Source organism: Hakea prostrata, chromosome 2 (genome assembly GCF_041222555.1).
Source record: "Hakea prostrata isolate BN-2017 chromosome 2, UWA_Hpros_2, whole genome shotgun sequence".
Lineage (NCBI taxonomy): Eukaryota > Viridiplantae > Streptophyta > Magnoliopsida > Proteales > Proteaceae > Hakea > Hakea prostrata.
This window is the reverse complement of record NC_142601.1, coordinates 38401717-38407796: the sequence shown is the minus strand read 5'-3', so window position 1 is coordinate 38407796 and position 6080 is coordinate 38401717.

Below are 6080 nucleotides of genomic sequence, written 5' to 3'. Positions count from 1 at the left end.
TCTTTATTAGGTGGTTTCTTTTTAGAGAAGATAATGGATTTAAGGTTAATTTTTTCCTATAGTTAATTAAGGGTAGTTATATAACTTGACAAAATGATAAATAAGTAAAGAGATAACTCCAATGTTATTTTTGAAATTTTAAAAAAATATATAGATGCTACATCATCAAGAACTGATAGAGCTTAACGATAGATGGCATTAGTAATTGTAGACAAAGTTAAATGTTAGATTAATAATTTAAAAAAATTATAGGGGATAAAGTAGTAATAAAATCAAAGTACAAGGGGTAGTAATTATCCCTAGTAAATAAATAAATAAATAGAAAACGGTTGAATAACTGACTAGAGTTTTTCCAATTGAGTCGACCTAATATAGCCGACTATCTGTCAAGTTAGGCGGTGAAACATCTCTATAAATGGGTTCAACTTCAAATGGCCACAATCGAACCGAGTGGTCAAGGTCGAAATCTCGACTATTCATTTTGCATTTTTTTTTGGTTACAGGTAGGTATTGTCAAATCCCCCCAGCCAGGTGCCTAACTGCAATACTCGAAGGTGTGATCCACAATTCTGAATATCAATTCTCATCAATCAACCTCCCACATAGCATAATAGTATAATGAAGAGCAAAGATAAATCACTGTGTAAATGTAATTAAAGAAACAATCAAGGATGGGTCTCAGAAGGATCTCAAATCAATAATTAGAGTGTGAAAAATTGATACCAATATAGAATTAGAGTATAGAATATAGCGGAAATAAACTCTAAAATCAAATGCAAAATGTAGATCAAATCCAATGTATTACAACTGAATAAACTAAAGAAGTCTAAGAATTAATCTAAAAACTATTCATAATAAGTTTTCTTGTTCATAAGATAATGTCTAAATTCGAAGATCTCCATCTCTCGCACGGGACACTCTAGCTCTAAGATCGGACTAATCTTGGTACGCACAGTCATCACACGGATATGCTTCATCGTGATGTTGGTGACCGCCAAAATCTTGTAGATCGTATGGATCACTTGTCATGGTGTGATGCCCTACATCTTTTTATATATTATTATTTCATCATTATGTGGGAATGTTTCAATCCTAAGATTATTAAAGGATCATGGTGGTTAGATTATATGTTAATATGGTTTGTTTAATGGTTTAACCGAATGGTTCGAGTATAATTAAATGATAGCTTAACCGGAACTGAATTTCAGTATTTTGGTCTAGATCTGATAACGCTTGTGGGTCCCACAACAGTAGAATCAGACTGAGCTGAGAGTGAGAAAATGATTAGTATAATTTTATGACCTGAAGGTATTAATATTCACTATCCTTCCTCATTCCCACTTTAGAACTTGAAGATCTTTGAAGAAATTTGTATAAGAATGGGGCCTCTCCTTTGTATGCTCTCTTGTGTTTCCTCCTTTGTTTAATAAAGATAATCTTCTTATGGTAATAAAGCTTATCTTTATTAAACAAAGGCAGATTTTGCGCGACTGGGAGCGTGCGTGAATTTTTATAAGAAGTTTACAAAGAAGTAATTACAGGAGGATTAAAGAATATACAGATGCTAGATGCATGCATTGCAAAAAGGTATAGAGGGGCCTAGGAGATGGTAGAGGCACAACTGTAGGCATGCCATCTCAAATCATTCCTCTATGAAATTAAGATAAAAAAAAAAAAAGAAAGGAAAACAGGCCATCTAATCTCACATCCTTACCTTGCTTGGGTTCTCGAAAAGATTAAAGAAGACTTAAGAAGATATAAGACAAGAACTTACCATTCTTGGACAAACTTCTTCAAAGATCTTCAAGTTCTAAAGCGGGATTTTGGAGGTGCAAGGGACGGGCTATCGGCATGTGGGAATCAGAATTGACTGTCTTTAACACCTTTTAGGCCATTAGAGGAGAGCGACTGTGAAATCCAGCCCAAAACCTAGCCTGGACACCCTATTTGTTTTGGATAAAAAAGTGACTCGTGGGTGTTTGACCTTGAAGTGGGACCCAGAGTTCAGTATGGATATGTTTAGAAGGTCTTAGAAAGTCAATTCAGACCTTCCTTATGTTGGTTGTAGGCCTAAGTGATTGGATTTAACCCTGCAGATCCAAAATTCAGAAATTAAGGTGGAAGACCCTTTGGTCGATCCTGCTTGGTCGATCCCATCAACTAAGGCATCGACCAAAGCAGCTCCGAAAGCTGAAATTGTTAATTTTGGAAGTTTTTGATTTGAGATCCCCTATATAATGCAACCTTGTGTTAAACCTAATTGTTTGGCCTCTAAACTACCGGAGAACGTCGGAAGAACCCTAGAGCCTCCTCCTCAAGCCAAGGAAGATCCTCAAGCATTCCACCAAGTTTCTATTTTGGTTTCTCTCATTCAAGGTTGGTGTTCTACTTCTTTCTTCTCTAATCTCTTCTCCTTACTGTTCTATCTTATTGTTTTGATTGTGAGGAAGGTATTACACTACAATCTGATCTCCTTTGACTTAGAGTGAAACCCCATTCACTCTATGCATTCTTTGAAGCCATATGGTGATTCTCCTTGTTCCTAATTTGATTTTGATAGCATGATCCTTTCTTACTGTAGTTTTCCTTTCTAATCAGTGTTAGACATGTTTATTTTTAGTTTCTATTGCTGATCTACTATATTCTATCTCTTTGAATGAATCTCCATTCATTCCAATGATGCTATGATCTCCATATTTGATTTTATAAAAGAGATCATTTATATCTTCATGAATGCATGCTTAATCTTAATTCTCTAGCATGATAGATCCATTCTTATGATAGCTCTTATCTCTAATCTATTGCTAATGTTCCTTTAGAGTTAAACCTTGTTCACTCTAAATTCTCCTTTGAATCCATGGTTGTTTTCATTGAAAACCATGTTTTTGATCAAATTAGAAAGTCATGTTTTCAAATTAGAAAGTCATGATTTTGATCATGGGTGGTGTTTAATCCATGCTAGATAGTCTTAGTATGTTTATGTGAGGTTTCCCTTCGAATTTTGAAGTAATCGAACTTCAAACGAAGAAGTTATGACCAAAGTAGTGTATTCTGTCCGTACTGAAACTCCTTGGTCGATCCCATTAACCAAGGCCATCAACCAAGCATGCTGCCAACAACAAAATTTCTCAGTTTTGCTCCGTTTTGACTCTAATATTTTGGATTTGCTTCTTATGACTTATACATGTTTTGTCAAGCTTGTATAGGTGATTTTGGTCTTGATCTCTGATCTCTCAATTGAAGGTTTTATATTCGGATTACGAGGTGAGTATTCCAACTCACAATATGCCTATTTACATGCCTTGTTGTAATATGACATGAATGCATGATCTAGCTACTGCCATCTTATTTTCTATACATCATGATACTTCTGCAACTACAGTAGTATGTTCATATTGTGATTTACATATTAGAATTGATTGTTGATTAATGAGAATGTGATATGGATTATGGTGTGAATATGAATGTGAATGTGCTATGCATGGAATCATGATATGATGTGAATGCCTAGGTTGTGGTTGTGGAATGGGGAATGCCCTTTTGGCATTTTTATCTTTGGACGCCACTGGAGGTGGTATGGGATACTTTCCTATGGTGCCCCTTGATTCTTCCTTGACTATTGGTTGACATACCTAGGATTGGTCTAGCAGTGTTGGCTAGGAATACCCTGTTAAATCATACCTGATTCGGAAGGGTATTGAGACCGAGTGACCCGTGGTAGCAAATGGGGATTCATGGGCACTCAAGACCGGTGAGTTATATCCGTGAGAGGACATGAGAGCTTCCTGTTTGCTATTTGTGAATGACCAATAGGATTAATGAGTCTGTAGTCCGAGTTGGTTGTAGCCATAGGAAACGATGACTCTAGTGGGAAGGATACTGGAAAGGATCGCTGGGGGCGAGGAATGGAAGTATCGGTATCCAACCCTAGGTAGATAATTAAGTAGATGACTTGCATTGGGCTATGATTTACCCTATACACACGCCAATACTCAGACCAATGGTGATGTGAGAGAGCGTGACTTAAACCCCACCCATGGAATGTCTGAAAGGGATGCAGGACCCAATTATCATTGGAGAACCCAAGATACCGAAATGGTTGAGGGAAGAGGGATTTGAGACCTACCCAGAGGAGTATGGTGCTATGACTTAAAGCGTGTCTACCAATAGAGACTAGCATACATATATAGAGTTAGAAGCATACTTGCATATATTGTTTCATATCATTGCATTTATGTTTGCCTTTGATTGTGTGTGAAGATGCTTATTGTGATTGGATATACTTGCTAAGTTCTTTTGAGCTTACCCTTTGGGGGACTTGTTTTTAGATGACTTTGCAGGTTCGGAAGAGAACTCGTGCCACGGTACAGAGGACCCTTCCTTATATGATGCAGCTCCGGAAGTCTCTGGATAAGGTTATGACCAGTGGGGCAGCCAGCACTCAGGTTTGGACTGCATTGATAGCTCCTATTGATGGCATCGTCTTGTTCGCCGATGGGATTGTGAGCTAGATGCTGACTTAAATCTACGAGAGCACAACCCAAAGGCGAAGAAGATGAAGATTGAAGAAGAAGAAGAGCCGATGGAAGATGTTGATTGATTAGATCGTCTCTTTTCTTCTAGACTTTTCCTTTTACTTGTATTAGCTTAGAGCTTTGCTTTAGATTTCGATCTACCTTCCACATATGTTTGTGGGGTATATTTTCTCTATACTTTACAGTTGTCTTTTAATTTGGTATCTTGTTATCCATACTCTGATATTCTTTTGTGATCCTTTTGAGATTCTTTCTTGACTTTGTTTATTAAAATACTTGAATACTATGATTTGTTCTTGCTTTTGATTATGTTATTGTGCTAAATGGATATGATCATTCCTAAACTTGATCTTCGGGGCTGTGGATCATACCTCAGGGTATTCCAAATAGGGTACCTGTGAAATCCAGCCTTATCCTAACCCTGACCCTGACCCGGATCCGTTGGTGTTTGTAGGTCCGAAGACCTGAAGTAGTGGAAGAAGAGACTTGTGGGCCCTCTTAGTTGAAGATTCGTTGTATAACTCAGAGCCTATGGATATTGACAGTGATGCCCCTTACTTGGATACATCGTCAGTATTCAGTGAGAAACTGCACTTAGAAGGGGGGAGCGTAGTTGAAGTACGTGATGCACTTCCGATCTCGTTCCATGGTATTTATCTAATCTAGACTTGTTGATTGACTTGTAGGAGAAAACCCAACTCAATTTGGATCAGTCTGGCCTTCCAATTCCCTGTCTGAAGTTGCTGTTTCGGCATGGTCGACTGACCAGTCGACCAGCAGATTAATAAATCCGAAAATCACAAAATTCTCTATTATTTTAAGCCTACTTTATGGGAACTCGTGAATAGAAGCCTAACCTAATCATTGGCACTCCAGAGAATGAGGAGTGAGCTTCCCTAGGGCATTCCTTGAAGTTGGTGAAGGATCTTGGTCTCAATCATTGCCTTCCATCTCCATTGCTTCCTCAAGGTATGATTTCTCTCTCTCATTCTCTATTCTACTCATTCCTCTACTCTTTCTTGCTATTGAGACCATGGCTAAAGTGCTGCAACCTTGCAAACACTTGGTCATGTGTTTCCCCTTTCATTTCCATTTTTTTCTTTCATTCTTGCTATACTATGCTTCCAATACAATCAATAGCATTGCATTTCTATGATTCTTGTCATTCCAACTTGTCTTATTGATCTAAATTGATGTGTAGATGTATGCTAGGTCTGATATACTATTGGTTTATGATTCTCATTTAATTCTTATCACTTCCTTAGCTGATTCCCCATCATTCCTTGCCATTGCAACAAATTCCATTTCAATTCTTGATGTTTAGCATATAGAACATAGGGTTTCAATTTGGGTTGTCACGTCCTCCCAGCCGGTACCCTATCTGGCATACCCGAGAGTGTGATCCACAGCCCGAAGATCAGGTATCGAGTGATCAACCTCCCACATAAACAGTAACATAATCATGAACAATCATAATAAAAGTGCGGAAGATAAACCATAGATCCAATAAGGAAAGAATGAATCATAAATAAATCAGAAAGATAG